This window comes from Ischnura elegans, chromosome 8 (genome assembly GCF_921293095.1).
Source record: "Ischnura elegans chromosome 8, ioIscEleg1.1, whole genome shotgun sequence".
In the NCBI taxonomy this organism is placed as follows: domain Eukaryota; kingdom Metazoa; phylum Arthropoda; class Insecta; order Odonata; family Coenagrionidae; genus Ischnura; species Ischnura elegans.
This window is the reverse complement of record NC_060253.1, coordinates 51215703-51236502: the sequence shown is the minus strand read 5'-3', so window position 1 is coordinate 51236502 and position 20800 is coordinate 51215703. Positions and strand designations below refer to the sequence as shown.

The following is a 20800-nucleotide window of genomic DNA, read 5'->3' as shown; positions in this document are numbered from 1 at the left end:
ACATAAACTCACGGATTTTCGTAATATTGACCACCCACATTAACAAAGAAAGTCACTTTCAGCTACGTTAAAGGACCCATAGAATTCTTGAGCATCATTCATAATTAGTGGAGACAAACAAATCAAACATCTCCGTGATACACTGATGTTAAGTTATGATGAAGTTAAAGAAACAAAGGTCCACAATGAAATCAATTATTAACCACACTCACAAAAGGGGAGAGTTAGCATCACTGAATGTTATTCACTGCCTAGATTAAAAATATCACCAACGAAGATAACGTGTTATCATGCGGTAAGCGTGGAATACCTCGAGGTAATTAGCCTTGAACAAACTTTTAGTCTTCCTTCAGGAAAGTTAGTCATTTTTCTTTTCAACTGCATACCATTCAGGGGCAAAACAATGCTTATGAACATAGCAAGGGGACGACAATCGAAACAAAACGACAGCCTTGATTCAACTAAGCCAGTAAATGACGACTGGTACGCTGATTTGCGGAAAGTACTCGAAATAAATAGATGCATTAGCGCTCAAGGTGGCTAAACAGGAAACAAAATCGATGGCCAACGTTGGAACCCATCTTCAGTATTATTAAAGAAAATCCCGATGAAAACAATTGTAGGACAGGTGGAAGGGCAGAAGGTAAGGGACGGTCCCGAATGAGTTACATAGACCTAGTTATTAACGACGTATAAGAGAGGAAATGCGTTACTGTGCAAAGGCTGGCGGTTAGGAGTGTGGAATAATGAGCTGCGTTTCAGGATTTCAGGATTGTTGACAAATGATGATGAAGGAAAAAGCTACCACAAGAAATTAATTAATGGATTTTATTTACGCACTGATCTGCTGAGGCCTTAACCTCCTAGAATTCCATTTTCAGTTTGGAAAAATAACAACTTTACATAGCCCCCACTAAAGAAGGAGAAATATCAAGATTTAAATAAAATCCATTTTAAGTTACGAAAAACAACAACTTTGCTTCCTACAATTTAACATTTAATCACCGAATTGTTCCAATACACTGCAATATTTTCAAGACTATTGGAGACTAAGCGACTTAAGTTTAGAAGAGTAACAACTTTGCTTAGTCTCAACTGGTCTTGAAAATGATACAGTGTATCCGAACAAGTCGGCGATTAAATATTAAATTGTAGAAAGCAAAGTTGTTATTTTCCTATCTTAAAATTGATTTTATTTAAATCTTGATACTTCTCCTTCTTAAACAAATTTCATGGATATTCATTTCCAATTGAATATCATACGGAAAAAATCGCCACCGTTTTAGTCAGTCGATCAGATCCATCCCGCTATCTCGAATGTTACCTCTCCAATCTTGTTTACATGAGCATTAGTCGAAAATCGTAGTTGTTGTTAGTAGAAAAATTTAGTTGTTAATCGTAATCGAAATCAGTTGAGGTATGATGCCCAACCAAGAAAATAAAGACACGTCGCTGGAGAGCGTCCGGTGATGACACCCGATGCGTATAGAAAACAAAATCAAGACGACATATGACGGTCACCCGCTTAAAAAGAAAACAAGAGACGATCGCAAGCCAACAAACACGCAAGAGCGGGAATCCGACCGCGAGTTTGCGTAAGTAACAGAATGATGTAGGGGAGGAGAGGGGGGAATTTCCCCGACGCGACGGAGGGAACTAACCTTTCTTCCCCTCCACTTCCCCTCCGCCGCCAATGTTTCTCCTCCCATACCACCCTATCATTATCATTGTCTTCGCGTATTCCCAACAGTCGGGAGGCCTTGACTTCTAAAAGCGCCCTCCTTACCACTACCGGGTGCACGAGAATTATTTCGTGAGACCAACCTGGCGGTCAGCTTACAGAAATAATGGAATCAACTAAATCGACATGCAGTAAACTCTGCGATACTATGTGCTCAGTCATGTAATTATTAACAAACTGTAATTTTTTTATTATACTAGATATTACTTTTGGGAGTCAGAGCGCTGGACTTACTCTCCGAACGGTCAACGGCTTCAACCGTGATTTAAATTCCGATTGAACCCTTTCACCCTTCGAATTTCAACAGGCAGCCGATATCAGCCAAGAATACCCGTTGAAATTAGGAATACTTGGCGGTATTTGCCTTTGGTCTTCATTTTATCTAATACGAGTAACCATTTTTATCTAAATGTATAGTTAAGCTAAAAAAATTACGTCTAAATAATGCTAAGGTTTTAGGTATGCGATCGAAAATTTCAACAGGCAGCAGATTTCAGCTAAGATTATCCCTATTTAAAAAGGAGTAGGTACTTGGCGATGTTTGCCTTCTGACTTCTTCATTTTACTTAATACGAGAGATAATTTTTACCTAAATAGTCAGGTCTCTCGATGGTATCTTTTAGCTTACCCCAACCCTTGTCACCCGAGACAATCCTGTGGAATGCACTTATTGTTAGTCTTCCTTCTTGGTCGGAGTGCGTTCCATCCAAAGACTTCTATCATATCCGTTACGCAGGCAATTTTATTGTGATGACGTTACGGAAAAATCTACTTCGATTAAAATGAAAATCAAATTTTATTAGTCAAGGGTGGAGGAGATCGAGCCATGAACATCGACGGTCGATCCAATTTCTATTTTTTAACTTCGATCTTGAGCATTACGCAAGACCGGTAAAATGAAAAAGGCACGCCTTCGATCATCAAGGAAACATCGCCATCATCTGATCTTTCTTTAAACTTTTATTGAAGCAGAAGGGTTCCAAGCGGTGATCCCCGACTTTTGTGTGCATGCGCTAGTAAAATCTTTACTGCTAAAAATTCAATCATGTGCAGTTTTTTCATATTTCTTACTACTGCTCAAATGTATATTTTGAGTATGTTTCGAATGAGTAATGAACGTACAATATTATTGTACAGTATTATTTACAAGACCGCCAATTTTTTCGATTAAGCGTTCTTTCCGATCGATCAGATGGTTCAGATTTCAATTTTCGTTGAAAATTCGAGATTTTTATTTCGATTAAAATCGATTGCACGAAAAATAAATTTTGACCGACATTTTCCGTCACTGTACGTATCTCACGGCCTTCCTTTTGTACTATTTCGTTAAATTTTTAAATAAGTAATACGCCACGAAAGAAACAAAATACGTATGGCCCAGCAGGACGAGCAGTGATGCTTCCTCTTAACATGCCGCGAGTTGCCGACCCCTGCGTTTGGTGGCGCTGGGAACACAGATTCCCGCAGGCGGGGCTCCACATGGTTGGGAGTAGGCCGCGCGACAACGTGCACGCGCTAGCTGGCTTAAATGAAAATCGACCTTGCGATAATACACACGGCACTTGTCGATAAAGAAGCACATCCTGAATTCGCCCACCCTCCGAGGGAACCAAAGGCAAGTCATTAGTTTCCATTTATTTCAGCCCACCAATGTCGACTAGGGTGAGGACGACAGAGGTGGTCTAAAGCGAGTATAATGGCAAGGCTAGGGGAGCGTGGTAGCCAAGTGGGCACAGCGATAGGTTGCCGAAGAGTCCTGAGTTCATATCCCGGGTGAAGCCTTCGGACACCTTCGATCCAGTGGCGTAATAAGATCCAGGGGGTCCGCCCCGCCCCCCCCCCCCCCCCGAAATATAAAAACCCAGTAACTTTGCTTCATAATTGAAAACAAAATATTGAAAAATACTGAATTTACAAAAGATTTCTTTGACAAATGAAGTTTTTTCGGTTATTAAAAATGTTAAAACTCATTTAAAACCCTCTACTTATTGTTAGTACTCTGTTTTCCAAAATTTTCCCCTCCGGTTTTGGACACCCCCTCCCCCGAACAAAATTCCTGGCTACGCCACAGCTCTAAGCAAAACTCTAAGTAAAGTGCGATGTGGCCCAGGAATGGGAGGGATTGAAGTAGGAGATTCAAAGTGGGAAATGGGAAAGCTGGGATTATTTTACAAAACTCTGTCATAAATTATACATACCATGTTCCCAACTCACGTAAGATAATTTAATAATAAATTTCGAAGTCCAATAAGTGCGGGAAGTTTCACAATTAAGTATGTGAATATTAAAAAATAAAATTCTCAATACGCCGTATACTAATGAATCACAGATATACTATATGGATATAGGTAGATGACAGGGCTGCATCTACTTGGGAGGTGGTCATGCCTCCCCCGAAAACAGAAAATCATCATCGTTAACAATATATATCGCCCGCTACTCACAACTATAGTTATACCCATACATCTAAGTACATATTAACCTGCAAACCACCTACAAATGTGTTTGGCAGGGGGTGAACCATCACCAACATGTTCCAGAGGATTAAAAACTTACTTCCACAAACATACACTTCGCAACATGTGCTCTAAATATGACACATAATCTACTATATACTACTTATGATGCCCATCTGCTTATGAAACTAGAACATGCTAAGTATGCTGTTAAAAATACTATGAAAATTCAGAAACATGCATTAAGGATTAAAGTTAGTAAGACTCCCTAACAGTCAACTAGCCTATTTCTAAGTCCTAGCATTGCCGTCATGGTTTATGTATAGTACTTTCAATCCATCTCCTAGTAATTAATACATAGGATTTTTTATTTGAAATTTAATCGCATAAAATATAAGGTGTCATAATTTAAAATTAATTACCCTAACCCTACATTGACCTTGCCCACCCTACACGCAGGTATATCTATAAAGGCCAATGATGTTTGAGCAGTACCTACTTCGAACAGCATACGAAAATTATTACGAGGAAGAGTGTTAACCAACCGCAACCTTGGCAACCGGGATCAAAAGTAAAATCAAAGCATATGCCAACTCCTTCGAGAAAACATCGGAAACGCAATAATCATTCGGGCGAAAAAATGTTTTCCCGAAACATTCTCGGAGTTCCCAATGCGACAGAAAATGGACAATTGATGCGAAAGAAAAAATCTCTCCACTTCAAGGAAACAACAAGAAAACGATCTGCTGGCGCTGAGAAACAACACGCGCGAGCTATTTCTCCAGCCATCATTACGCCGTGGATTACGCCAGCCTTTCTTCACCCTCGTAATTAATGACATCGGTTTCGCGCCACTAGGAGAAAACAAAAGTCCGACGGAAACAAAAGGCAGATTTTCAACCGTGTTCCTCGAGGGACAGTGCCAATGAAAATCGATATCAGGGCCTTCATGAAGAGCTCCTCCATGCGTAAACTTTGTTACGACGACAGGTGCGAGGGGAGCCAAGACATAACAAGATCACGGCCGTGACTCGTGTCAACCTCGGCTAGCCAATGGACTCGCCCGCTGAGCTAGAGCCTAACGTTACTATTGTCGGTGCAGGAGGTTTCAAGGTTAGAGGAACCTTCTCCGCTCCAAATCAGCGGCTAGATACATCAAAGGGAACGCATACTAGAGCTTAAAATAGAGGAATTCATAGACTGAGATTACATTGCGACAAGATCACAAGAAGATGGATTTTTCATAGAGATTTCCTGCAACCGAGCATAGATTGATGAAAATAACCAAGGAAACCCAAGGAGCTAAAGATTGGAATGATGACCGCACTAACGATCAGATGAAACCGAAATGGGCGTAAAAATTTGAACACTGAGTTGAAAATGGATGGCTCTGCTGGGTTTGAAAACGGATGGCGTCATTTTTTCAAATGTTTCGCCAGTTAGATAGTATTTTTTTGAGGAATCGACAAAGTTGTTGAGTTTAAGATTACGCGTCACTACGATCCTAATTCGTGACTGATGACTCTTTTAAAAATAACGCTAATATCTTGAAATTTTCATATCATGGAGTAGGCAAACAGAAAAAAGGTTCTTCTTAGAATAGTAATGGCAATTGAATGGGGAATATTTTAAGAGGGAAAGGGATTAAATAAAGCAGTTGAGGGGACAGTGAAAGAGGAAAAGAGAAGAGGAAGTAGAAAGCTAAAGATGACAGACAGAGTAAGGTTAAAAAAAGGTAAAAGGAAGGGAACTAAGGAGGACGTACGGGAAAGGAAGAGTTAAAGACAACTTTCGTTTTTGGGACCTGCTAGTGGGCAGAAAACTAGTAGATGATGATGGCAACTTATAAAATTAGTGTCTGTCTCGAAATTGAAATTTTAACCGCATTACCTGCTCACTCGGTAGAAAAATTTTACACATGAGATACAGGCGGATGCCGACGAAGGCCCACTCTACCCAATGGTGCAGCGGGGGGGGGGGGGGGGGGTAGGGAGATAATCATAGCTCAGGGGAATTTTTAAGTTTAATCTATTTTATTTAATTGGATTAATATTACTTATAAAATAGTCTAAGCATTAATAAAATATCCCTCAGAAGGACGTAAATCTCACCATTTTGAACCATTTATCCCGCTTACCCTGGCGGATACTCCATACCCCCAGACCCCCCAGTAACAGTTGCGCCTAAAACCCCCCCTAGTCTTAATTCCTAGCCACGACCCTGACTCTACCTGAAAATTTCAGTACAATAAACATAAGTCTCCAATGAGTGCGAAAGAAGGCAGTATACCACCGGTCGAGGTGGTTTGAGTCTGGATATTCGACACGTTTCCCACATCCATCGGAGAAAATTAAAGAATACATTTCCCTCCGGAAGAAATAACGCTGGGAGCACCAGAGGATGGGGGATTTTTCGTGCGTAAGGAATGAAACGGCCAGCACCCTCTGGATGCTGAAAGATGGAGACGGAAAAACGGGGAAAACCGGAGAGGGCTGGCACAAGCCCCACGATAGGCGGCTGAATAACTGCCGCCGCGAATTCCTCGTCCAGCGTGCTTCCCTCTTAAATATTACTCGGGATTAAATTCTCTGGAATCCTTCACCAACGTCACGGGGATGATCGAGAGATGTGGGAGGATATGGGCGATAGACGACCTACATCCCAAAATTTCTACGCCGAACATATCATTAATATTATTAACTTTTTCCAACTACACCGATTTAATTTGCCGCTTCGGAAATATACTTACCGATTTATTTATTCGCAACTATTGCTCGGTCAATTATGCCATTCATTAATTTCATATAAACTTATGCGCGAATTAAGAATTAAAGAATTCCTGCTCCATCGGTTGCACTGTGTCCCATTTCACGACGTATTATTCATCTCAAATTTATGCAATTAAATTTAAATCTTCAGTGTATATTTGGTAAATATTTGTAAAAATTTGCCATAATATTAAATTCAAAAAATTTTTAACTCGGAAAATACTGAGGACAAATTTTCAAATTTCTAGTCCCGGCAAATGTTTAGTTCGGTCTCCTCAATTCATGTACTCAGTAAATTTAAAGGTAAAAATGTAAATGCTAAGATATTAATCCGTCAAGAAGGAAGACAGGCCGAGAGCGGTGTTCCTCTCCCTTAAATATTTTCATTTAAATAAATTAAGAGGTCTTAATCCGCGACATGTATCTCGTTTCAAATTTATGCTATCATATTCAAATTTTCAGGGCACGTATCGTAAAGATTTGTCAAAATTTGCCATAATATTAAATTAAAATTTTAAATTAAGAAAGTCCTAAGGTAAAATTTTCATAATTTTAGCGCCGGCAAATGTTTAGCTCGAAGTACTGTATACACTCCGAATATTTAAAGGTGACAGGGTTTGTATAAACATATTAATTCGTCGCGAAAGAAGAACGTTCAAGAGGGAGGAATGCGTGACCTTAAATGTTTTCTTTGCTTATGAAATGAACAATAAACGGATTATTTACATAAGTACGATATCGAATGCCATGCTGACAATGCGTGTGGCAAACGAGAGATAAAACTAGGGTATAATGTCCAATGATGAAACAGAATGGGAAACTCAAAAAGGAGGGTCACATGAATATGGTTGATGTATATCCATGCAATAAAGGGTGATGATATATCTTCACATGAACAATGAATACCAATGATTGTATGAAGGAGTCCCAAACTGCAACCTGAGAAGTAATAAGGAAAAGAAAATATTCTCAAAGCCTAGGAACTATTTAATTCGTTTCGTGGTGGAATCCCCAGACGCCGCGTTATGAAACCTATAGCTATGGGACCATTTCATGATAACGCCTAAGGGGCCATCCATACATTAAGTGAGGCGTTCAAGGGGGAAGGGGGTCATCACGATTCTCACCCAATACTAATATGCATTTTTTCTTGCTGATTTGGAGTACATGGGGACATGTATTGTGTAAAAAATGGTTTTTGAGGGCTTTTACAATATGTTTTGTACTTAGTATTTTATGTTTTGTATTTTGGTTTTTGAAAATTTTTGTGCGTGATGATACCTATCAACCAAGCTCGTACATCACATTATATATTTTTTGTCTTTTTATACTTCCTGATTTTGTGTTACCACCCAACTTTATTGTCGACTTGTAACAATTTATGTAATAATAATAATAATCAATGTCACGTGGTGGGTAGGGGAAACAGTGTAAAATTGCGATCTTGATAATCTTAAATACTACTCTTAGCTAATCTTAAATAAAAACAATGAAACAAATTGTTTTTTATAAATCCAACACAATGAAGCATAGATTACAGTATTTACATAGAAAACACGCATTTTGAAAATCTCACGTGAGATTAGAGGGAGGGGGTCGAGCCAAATATCACGATATCTCACTATCGGAGGTAGGGGGAGAGAGCAAGAAAATCGCCAAAATCACATCACGTCATTAATGTACGCCCACCAAAGAGGAAGGAAATAATTGCCGTCCAAACTTTCGCATGGACTCACCCGTGAGTCATATCTACGAGCCCCCTTCCTCTGCAACGGCTTCCTCTGAATTGAGAGGAAGCCGTTTGATAAAAACCCCAAGGACCCCACCGAATCGACTTGATTCGAAGCAAAGGTTAAGATCGTACTGTCTCCTCCATACGGTATACGCTCAAAGCAATACCTAAAGACCTTTTTACAGTACCAGTGAATGTATAAATGTATGAAAACGATAATGAACGCCAAAATGCACCGGGTAACTTGTTCGATTGCATTAACAGATATTAGAACGTGTTGTAATTTGATTCATGCATTTGTACAAGTTCCGTTCCGGTCCACATAAATCGTCAATGCAATCAGACAGTAACTCCTCGTGGTAATGTATCGTGTAAACAGGCCTTAAAAGAAAGCGAGCAAGCTACATTTGCCAAGCCCTCGGCCATGCGTTGAAAATTTGACTACCTAATTGTGCTCACTAACGGGGGTTAAATAGAAACCCTAACGTGAATGTTTGCTGCTTGCAAAATAATAAAGAGGGCAGTTAATGAAATATTTTAATACCAACAAACCCCCTTGTTTGGCCCCGTAATTACGCCAATATTTATTCGTTGCCTTGGGAACGTTAAGGATCGATTTAAAAGAAACAAAAGATCGAAGGTAGCAGGAAGGGGCAACACGAGAGCACCAATAACTTTTAACTTCTTCCACTGCACGAGGCCGAAAGGTTCAATCGCGAGGAGATCCTCCCCCAGAGGTATAATTAGTCCACATGGGAAGATTAGGTAACCAATCTTACGAAAGTTTACCGTAAAAGAGGAATTTGTGGTACTGAAAAATTACATTCGCGGAAAAACGTACGTAAGTAGGCAATTCTGAAAAAAATGAAGGCTCAATGCGAAGGCGGCAAACATCAATGCCCCTTATTTTTTAATTAATTAGAAAATTGAGTACGGCGATTTCATATTGCAATTTCGAACTAGTTATCTGCAACGGAGGTGATAATATGCCGTCATCGCCCCGTTGAAAAAAAAATCATTGAAATTGAATAGTTACTTTCAGTTACTCTCAAAAGTTTTCCAGAGTTAAAACTCCTATGCCCCCCGTCAACTGCGGTCAATAGCACGGAAGTTGAAAAACGGATTCAAATATCCCAGTTTTTACTTACGGTATTATTGGAAATTCGATACCTACTGACTTCACTGATGTACCTAGGCCTACGTACCAATCCCTCAGTACCATAATTTGCTCGTTAAGGTTCAGCCAGTCGTATGTTGTTGCTTACTTATGATGGGTACAAAATATGACACCCTTTGTGGTGTTACACCAGTTGAAATTGTATGTATCGCAAGTGATATTGCAACTTTAGCAATTTCTTTGAATGAATTATTCCATATTTTTACCGCATTATTCGACAGTTTCCAGGTAGTCTCTAGAGTGGACACTCTTACAAGAAGTAATTGTAATTTTATTGATAATTTTTTTAAATGAGTAATTTTGTACTCGTAATTAATTACGTTTTCAACGAAGCGGCTTAAATTGAACCCAGCTACTTTTTCTCGGCACTTTTACCTATCCTGGCTGGAGGTACATATTTCGAGAGTACCGCATCAGCTCGGAGTACTCGAAATTCAAATGAACTCCCAACTAACATAAGTTAACTTCATACTTTTGCGCTTTCCAAAACGACAGAAGTAGGAGAGCTGGGAAACAATGACCCAAGTATCGGCATATGAGCACGTGAAACTAAAAATTGCTCTTACCAACCAAAATGTAACGAAAAAATGAACCTGCATGCTTTCCTGTTTGCGTTATTCTCTTCCAAATTTGTAAAATATAATTTCATTCCCTTCTGATGATTATAGATCAATAATGAATGAACATGAGTGACATAATCATCGTTTTAGCGTTGCTCTCTCTGATATGAGGGGGTTTTATATGGTCATAAAAAGGCTTTGTAATTATAACTGGCTCTCGAGATATTCAGGGATCGAGAACTCTGACAACAGTCCGATTATGAGTATAAAAATCGAGGATTACTTAACTTCGTCCCTGCACGTCATAACACTACAAGGGTAACTACCTCTAACCAATATATCTTTGTATCAATCATCTCGAATCAATACTCTCAATAATCGACGATTGAAATAAACTACGTTAATTACACATCATTGGCGCAATACATTTAAATCGCTTTGAATTTTATTTTCAATCGATCTTTTCATTTTTTCGCTCTTATCAAAGTTTTTGGTTAATTTCATCGACTATAGACTCTTCATGAACAACCGCATGTATTATTTAAAACTTTTATCTTAATTTAGTTAGGATCAAGCTATCTATACAAGAACCACTTTAATAACATAAAAATATCTAAAAACACACGGTTAAAAAATGGTAAAGCATACATTCATGAGGCAGAGTACATTGTGAACGAGGTTACATCATCATTCACGCTTCGTGGCAAGTTGCGTGCTGCCGATCCTATTACTAACGTCACCTTGAAAAAAATTTTTTTTTTTACTTTAAAAGGAAAAAAAAAACTCAGAAACACATCACGAGGTGTTAACCGGCCTGCTTTTGTTATATGGAAGCAAATATCGTTGGCGTCGGTATGAAAGACGAAATGGCGTCTTTTTCTGGCTTGCACGCACTGCTGACGCGTTTTGCATCGGGGAGATTACGATAAAATAAATTTTAATGTCTACACTTATAAAAAGTTTAAAGTGATATTATTTTTGCACGATATTCAATGCCACAATTCTATAATTCATCATTTTAAAGTGTATACTTCTATTAGTGCGTATAAATATAGTATGGTTCAATATGATTCTTACTGAATACGGGTATTTCATTTCTCCGAGAATTTGTGGAAGTAAAATTTTCTTTTATTTTTGTCTTCAGTTCATGCTACTTCTGCCTACACGCCGTACATATTTCGGAATACTTCTGCTTGCAATTATTCAAATTAAATTAGTCAACAGAAGGAGATAATTTCACCTAAGCTAGAGCTTCAACACGAAATTCATGTAGGTTATTTGAGGGTAGAGCTCATCCCATATTACGTTACAGGTAAGTATATCAATTTCTCTCATTCCCTGGATCATCTCGTTAAGCGATGATCTTTATTCTCGGGAGTGCCCAAGGGGTCGCATATATGACAGTTCTGTTGTCCTTGCATTCGTAACTTTTAAATATCATAAGAGGAGAAAAGGCTAATACAACATTCCAATTCGCTGAAAACACTACTTGGGATTTTCCTAAAGCTAAAATTTACAATAATATCACAAATTTACCACAGTTATACTTCAAATTGTTACATTGGAACCTTTCATTCAAGAAATATTGACCTATGGTAATCGAAGTGATCCTTCCACGACTCATAGAGATTATGAATCACCACAAAATGACAAAGATAAAAGAAAAATAAAACCACAGCGAGGATGAAAAAATTAAGGGATAAGTTAGCTTCTAAGGACGTAGACTACAAGGTACAACCAGTACACAAGCCTCACGAGCATGAGAGAAGATACTACATGAACGTTTGAATATAAAATTCATCCATAAAATCAGCAAAACAACGACTCTTTGATCGAATCGGAGGTCGAAGACTTGTGTTCACTTTGCATTCGTAAATTTAAATATTATAAAAGGAGAAAAGATAAATAAAACATTCCCATCTTATTCGTCTGAAGACGCCTGGTGCAAACCCGGCGAAACTGTTTTCAACCTATGACAAAAAGCAACGCGGCGAAATCCCGGAAGATTTGGATATCAACAAAACAATAACGTCACGTAAGACTACGAGACAAACGTCAAAACAACGAATGTTAAATCAAACCATTCCATCAGCATGCTAACCAAAGAATGGGCACTTAAGCGTTTTCCTGATGGATACAAAAAAACTCCCATTCGTCCAAGAAAAATCGCTTGATGAAAATTGATAACATCATTTTTCCGCACATAACTCCCAAGAAACATTTCTATCATATAATTCGTAGGAAAAATGCCTCTTACAGATCGACTTCTTCCCCTGAACTATAATTAATCGATAACAAGATGTTTTATACAGGCTTTTCGCTCAATTTCATCCTTAACCCCAAGGGCGTTACGATCGATTAACTCTTTGAAGATAAATATAAGTGGAGGGATTCTCCGTAATTTTAGACTCTAAATACAGATATTTAACCTCCACTTACTTATAATAACAACCCATTATACTTCAATAAAAGTTCCTCAAAACATTGCAGATAAATTCGGCAGAAATATTGAAACCTTTTCCTGCTGCATTCTTTAAACCTTTGAATATAAAGAAGTCTCTCTCGTATAGAGAGACGTTTTTCTCAAGAGCTTTGTAAAGAGATAACCTTTCAAACAGGATTACTGTGGAATCTTTACGTGATTGGACGCTCTAAAAAAAATCCTAATAGGAATTATTTTAGAGCGTCCAGGGAATAAAATTCATTTCAGTGAATTTTAATAATATACAATTGGAGGGCCTTGTTTAGACCCAGGTGCCACTTATGTAGGAGTTAGCGGAGAGCCGAGCCTTTTAAAACCATTGAGCTTTAATTCAATTAAGTTATTCAACATTTTTATATAGATTAGTTGAATTATGCGCAAAATTGCATTGCATTATATTCCCTGCGAAAATATCCTAATTTCTCGGAGACCACGACCACCGAGACCACAATTCTATTATTCATCATTTTAAAGTGTTACTTCTACTAGTGGATACTCGTTTTTACTCACAGATTTTAACCTAATAACCAGGAGAAGATATGCCCGATCTCTTGTGACGGATCATGGTTTACGCTTACCTGAAAATAAAAAGAAAGTATATTAATGTCAATCAATATCATCATAAATAACGAATACTATAGATAGATAATAATAGCTCTGTTCAGTTGACGAAGAGAAATTTGTCAAACTATTCAACAAATATTCCTTCAAAGATGATGGGTGTGTAAATTTTATATAATCATTGAACTCTATTATGCAAAAGTAAATCTTTCGTAAAAACAAATCTTCATTTTATGAAAAAACTTTCGAAAAATTACGGCACCAATTCCTCTTCCCGCAGAAGTTTACACGAGGAAACATTATTAGCCTTGACTTAAACTTAACTCCGTGTGCGGATGTTTGGAGCTTCATAAACTCAGGCGAGAAAAATCAACTCATAATTTTCCTCCACGAGTAAAAACAACCAAAAACTCCTCATGAATACCCCACGGTATTCTGTAGGAAGTCCTAAAATGAATAAAACCAGTTTTTCTCCCTTCTATAAATCACTGTCAACCCGTTTGAATCCAGCGTAGGTAGCCGTTATCAATAGGCGATTGCTATTACAGTTTACATCCACGAGAAATCCACCTATTTAATTGAAACGACAAGAGAAACGACGGAGTAGCATTCTCCGCAAGGGAAAATTCGCCCGATGAGTCAGAGAGGAAACGAACAAAATTCACTAACTCTTGATTTACTTCGTGGTATTCCATTATAAGTTTTCCTGGATATCAGACAATTACTTATACTTATATATCATCTTATGAAGATGATGATAATTCATTGAAACCCGGGTCACGCTCTGATAAAAAATAAGTGGTATAAGTAATTGTCTGATATCCAGGAAAACTTAGAGAGGAAACGCTCATATCGCTACTTGTCCTTCCACTAATGCAAGAACTCAGAGCGGGGCGTTAACCCATCATGTCCGAATGCTGCTTCTGGGTAACATTAAAAAATTTATAAATTTTCATCTATTCAGGAAAGATTTAAACTACGTGTTCTTTTGTGCTGTAAAGTGTAATTTTGAAATGTGTAGCTGCCACAATAATTATACTTGAGCAGAAAATAGTCATTAATTTAAAATGAGATGTCTTGAAATTTGATTTCCTCCAGAAGCAGCTCTGGATTAGAAAGGGTTAAAGGCATGGTTTCGAAAGGGAAGAGTTGGATCCTATAACGGGGACTACAGGTTTAGATGAGGCACTAGTCTGTGTCATTTAAGTTTGATTTTCGTCACCACTTTGGACGCATTCATGGGCATACCCAGCGGGGATAGAATGGGGCAGCTCTCCCCCCCCTTAAAAGCGAAAATAAATTTAGTCAAAAACGTAATGAAAATAAATTTTTGTTTTTCAGACAAATGATATTAGTTTAAATCATGGACCTAAAATAAAAATCATTATTTTTTCAATCAATTGCCTAAAAAAATATTAAATTGCTGTCATAATTTCCTCAAAATGTAAAGTAAAGCCTTAAGTTATCAGTTAAAAATATTATAAGTACTGAAAAATATTGGAATAAAGTGGATCGCATTGCACTCATCACCGCGTCGCGGACATTTTTGATAACCAACAAAAATGCGACCGAAGTGGCAACAGAATTCAGTCTTCTATGAGATAAAATTGGACATCCTCTGAGCAGTTCCATCGGTAGTAATACTCGCTGACCCGATCAACAGGTATAAGCCTCCCTCTCGTTGCTCTCACATTTTTTCCGCTCAATTTTTCTCCCGCCAAGAGGGAGAGGATTGGGCCACATCAACCGTCTCGGAGCGTCAAGACTTTCCCCGCGAAACGGTCCGAGGGATTGGGAGGAAATAAAAAGTGAAATACTGAGGCCGTTCCTGGCGCGGGCAATCGCGGAGGGGCTAATTCGTGACAGGAACGGCACTCCTCTCCCCCGATCAGCACTGCTTCCTAGCGAACCATCCGCAGTCATCGTCCGAGGGAATCTTACCCTTCACTAAGGAGTATTGTTACGCCTCGTTCTGAATACGATTGTTTCAGCGATCGTCCTAACGATAGTTGGCAGAACTAGTGGTGTGAACACGGGTCCAGAAAATAGTACACCTATAGTTCCGAACGTTGCCTCTTAACGATAATTAGGCGCTGCTAAACCAGAAGAGGCAAAGTCCTCTGGATGGCAGATGTCCACGTTACTCCCTCATAGGGTCGAGTCGTCTCATACACTTCCACTATAGGAATAGAGGGAATAGAGGATTCCGCCATTTTTGTTCTTCCGTCTCTGTAGAGTCTTATGAGGGAAAGTGAGGCAAACTAAGTTTTTTCGTAAATATGCGAATCTCGTCGCATTTGGGGTAATCGTGAAATATAATCAATTCAGTCTGGTAAATTTTAAATAGTGAAAAATAACAAATTCTTTGATTAACTGATTCTTTTTCAGGATATGAAACTCACATATATAAGTGTGAAACAAGGTAAATCATTCCCGAAACTACTATTATTGCTCTCAGGGACACTATATTGAGATGCGTTCTCGTCAGAGGAATAATTTCAACTTTAGGAAAGTCAAATATAAGCTGAGAGACAACTGTTATCTTCAGATCGAAAGAAATTTCGCACGTTATATCCGAGTAAACTTCCATGAAAACGGTGCAATGGATATAAACCGAGGAATTTGAGGGCTAATTGAAATATGTAGAGTATTGTGACTACGTAGATTTCCGCGGTGTTCAGGTTCCAGTTTCTCCATATTTCCGGTGCAACCGCGTCGGTTTGTTGGAGATGACAACAGTTTCGCTGGCACTGCTGCCAGCGTCTTCAGGTCGAAGATGATGCCGGTCCACGATTTTCGTCCTCCTTATATAGGGGGTCAGTCCCGCCAGTTGTGGCTGCCGCTCTCTTATTGGTCCGCCTAATGAGCCTCCTCCAATGGGCATCCAGATGGTAGCCGTCGTCTCTGTTAAAATTGTCCGTCCGGGCTATCTCAATGGATTCGCGGATGAGTCTGGGAAAATATCTGCCTTCTTTCACTATTACCTTGGCGTCGTCAAACTTAATGTCATGTCCTGATATGTAGAGTATTATCGACAATCCAGAGGACTCTGGGAAGAGGATGCAACAAGAGAAGGCAAACAGTTTGTGAAGCTGCCATCGCTCCATTTTTTTCATGGAATTGTTCCAGAAAGACATAATATGGGCGGAAGAAGAAGTATACGTTAAATACACGTTGAACACAGAAATGTCTTAACCCTATACTATACCTCAACGGCTTCGCTGACTGGCAGTTTCTCGTTCACTATTGATTTCAGTACTGGAGGGCAAAACAGGTTTCACCGTCTTCGTGTGAATGCACGCTAGTTCCTTCGATGGCTGGAACAATCGTAATCTGAACGAGGCATGAAGCCTTGTTTACCCGTCGCTTTACCAGCCGACTGTAATGCCCCGTTCATACAATCTCCACTCAAACCTTTATCAATTATAATACGACCTCCACTTTAGTCCGATATCAACCAAAGTGCGTGAAACGATCTGTGGCAAAAAATGCATAACACTACACACAACTTCACTCATCTATTTATAAGGATTGAATTTGTTAATTGTTTCCATTTTCCATGCCAATACCGAAGGTTCTCTTTTCCTCAATGCTCATTCACCTCGAACCCCCATTATACATTTACTCTAGGGGTACTTATTATCAACAAAGAAGCTTTGTCAGATTGCCAATACTCTGGGTGATTGCATAAGTGGATAAACAAAAGAAATTTCCCAGACGAAAGAGACATACAGTCATCAACTCTGGTTTCAGAGAAAATTAACTCAAATTTGGTTTAATTATGCTCCCTCATGTATATATGTCAAAGAGGTTGTCTGTTTGTCTTTCCGCTATGCATTTCCGTACGGCTGCACAGATTGCAACCAAAGTTATAACTTAGGTGCATCTCATGCTCCCAAGTCCCGTTGTGCTACTTCTGGTAGTGTCCAAAGCGTTCTTGCGTCGTTTTTGTATTACCATTTTTTACGTCACGTCATACGACTTCTGTAGTTGGACATCTTGCTGGGTAGGCACACCTCTTTTTATCTATCAAAAGGAAATCATAACTCAAATAATGCCACACTCATAGGCGGTTTTAGGGGGGGGGGGGACACGAAGGGACACTTAATAAGATAGACGAGAATTTTAATACGGTTATCATTACGTTCATTTTGATTTTTGTATTACAGAGCCTCATTTATTTATTTTTATATTGATAACTTTTATATTAAAATAAATATAATATTTCGTGCAGTAATTGTTATAGGTTGTTTTCAATCTCAAACACGAGAAGACCGTTTGACTGTCAGACCCTTGTGTCCCCCAGAAAAAAATCCTGGATACGTCCTGGGGCGCACTTACCCATTTATCCTCTCGGTGTAAAACTTTTTGCTGGGGTTACGAGTCTATATACGTAAGGACACACATAAAGATAAATGTTGTGAAGTGGGGTATAACCTGATCCCGTGCGTGGTGTATAGTAGTCCTTTTTTTAATTGTTTGCTGTTCCGCGAGCCTAAAAATCCTGCAATGTGACCATGAATTCCAAGATCCTAATTTCCCATCTCTCTGGAAACTGTCTTTCTCGGGCAACGCCGGGAGGCCTGCTATTGCGCAGTAAAATGAAGTATAAAATGATGTCTATTCACTGTCATACCCCAATACATAACAACATCTATCCTAGTACATAATTATCTCCACCCAAATCCAAAAATAATTTCCAAAATGCATCATACCTCCTGGATCACACTCTTCACATCCCATTATTTTGTAAATTCAAACAAATGAAGATTTTTCGACAGTTTTAGCTTGAACTCTCGCATCTTCACCGCCTTATTTTCACTTTACACCCCTAAAAAAAGCAATAAATTCTTGGAAATGATATCTGCCTGTGTGGTACATATCCTTCCGGCGTTTCCTATTAAATGGAAAAGTCGCAAAGGCTTCCCGTTCCTGTTCAGGCTTTCCTTGTCTCACCATGACGCGTTTCCTTTTATAATCAACACAAACAGAAAAACCCAAGTGATAACGTAGATACTCAATTGAATTCGGATTTAACAATCTTATTTTTATAAACTTACTCATCCTTTGATTAAAATACGCGTTGGATGCTTTTATATTTTTTACTTTTTTAAATTCGATTTCAATCCCATTGTTTTTCAGGGGATCCTTATTTTATATTACTTGTCTCCAAAGGTCGTCTGAAAGACATTTTTGCTATGTAACTATATGCACAGTATTACGATTGTATTTCTGAAGGAGATCCCTCCAACAGACAAGAACCTCAAGGTTCACCTAAAGGTTCAAAATTGGTTTTGTATCTATGATATTTAAATGTCTATATGGTTTTGGGAGCAATAAATATACTATCATTATTATTACTATTGTTATTGTTAAATGTTCAAAAGCCTTCTTGAAATGATTTATTAGCATACTTTTAATTATTTTTTATGAAAATTAAATCTCTGAATGAAAATCCAAGTTTAAGAGACACATAAATATTCATAATCTAAAATATTACACTCTCTTGGAAGTAAGGAAATAAAACTTTGTCCAATATGGAGAGGTTTCACAAAGTAAAGCCTGAAGTTATTAGTTATATTACACTCTTCTAGATATTGCAGACCATGTAACTTAATGGGTACTGATAAGATCCTGCAACTCCAAAAGGAAAAGGAAAACATTATTTGATATAAGTCCAGAATATATGAAAGGTATTCCACCAGTCAAATTGAGGCTTACAAAGAGCATTTTGCGAATTGCCCTCGCCTGCGTTTCTCTAAACTGGGCTTCCCTTTTCATTTCCCAGTAAGGCTTACTCCTCTACCATTTATTCAAATATACTAACATCTATCTATCATTCCACGTTTACCCAACGTTCTCCACCCTAACACGGCTTTGACATCCCCTCCCCACTCAGTATTCGCTCTATACAGACCCTCCTTCTTCTTAGTATGCTCATAATGTCGATCACTTCGTCATTCCTTATCCTATCCATTCGCTTCATCTTATCGATTCTCCTCCACACCCACAAGTCGAGCGCTGCCGGTCCTTTATAGTCGTAGATATATCCTAAGTCATTGGCGCAGCGAGGGGGGGTTTGGGGGATAACCCCCCCCCCCCCCATAGAGCTCAGAGAAAATTTTAAGTTTAATCCATTTTACTTAATTGGATTAATATTACTTCTAGAATAGAGTAAAAATCAATAAAATGTCTCTCATAAAGCCGTAAAACTCACCATTTTCAACAATTTATCTAAAACAATTTCAGGGGGAGGACCCCCGCTCTTTCCACTTACCCTGGCGGGTATTCCACACCTCCAAGCTCCACAGTATTGATTGCGCCTAAAACCCTCCCTATCCGCAATTCCTAGCTGCGGCCCTGTCCTAAGTACTCACGTTTCCGCAACGTAAAACGCTAGACTCCAGATCGGACACTTCAATAATATTTTCCAAGCACTGTACATAACTATCCTCTCAATGGCTTTTTACAATTCATAAGAATCTCCATTGCTAACCCAATTCTCTCTTGATACACTTACCGCTGTCCGCTTTCCTCCAATTATCAGGTAATAATTAGAAATACAAAATATTTTAACCACAAACATCCTTGTGCAAACTCGTGATAAAACTTCGTGAAAAAATAAGCCTTAATAAAAAAATCTTTTTAATAGTTGCGATCTAATTTAATTCTAGGAGTACTTGGAGCATTCCTACACGAAAAAACAACATAAATTGACTCTTTTCGTGCATTTAAATGCCCAAGGATAGCCCAAATATTACTGAAGGATATTGATATTGTATTTCATTCCCTACTATCGAAATATAAAAAGTCTTCAAAAAGTTTATAAAGTCTGACTCAGGCCTCTTATTGGCATAAATAAGTATTAATAAATTATAAAAGTACCACTTCAATTTTAAGAGATCTAAAGCGTTAAACCTTTAGATTTTTCTAGTGCAACTACCATAGCTTCACTATCTTGATTTTTTTTAAATTGTTATTTTGTATTGATATTTGTAGACCGAAACCAATAAATTTCAACGAAGCAATTCATAGGATTTACTATCGGTTTTTCGCCATCTAAATACAGATTTACAGATACACAGGCGAAAGTCGATTTCCTAAGACTTAATACGATCGCGCGTGATCAGCAAAACCACAAGTCATTTTATTAAATTTTGACTTTAAACCCTGGAATGCTTACTACGTCCAAATGTCGTTTGTATTCATCAGCACGATTCAAGTCACTTCCTGCTCGGTATTCACTGGTCCATTTTCAACCCCCATGAAAGCCAACACCGCTCCGAGTTATAAATTCGGACATTATACTAAGTGGGCGGTAGA

General features: G+C 38.5%; 1 protein-coding gene and 1 long non-coding RNA gene across 2 annotated transcripts in view; both read right to left on the bottom strand.

Annotated features, from left to right (window-relative positions):
• The window catches only part of LOC124164583 (plexin domain-containing protein 2), a 279661-nt gene that overhangs the window by 74132 nt on the left and 184729 nt on the right, over positions 1-20800 (bottom strand). The window lies entirely within an intron of this gene.
• Positions 1-20800, bottom strand: part of LOC124164584 — a 55161-nt gene that overhangs the window by 2059 nt on the left and 32302 nt on the right. The window contains exon 2 of the long non-coding RNA XR_006866072.1: positions 13427-13494. This is a non-coding gene — a long non-coding RNA (uncharacterized LOC124164584). The remainder of the gene's footprint in view (positions 1-13426; positions 13495-20800) is intronic.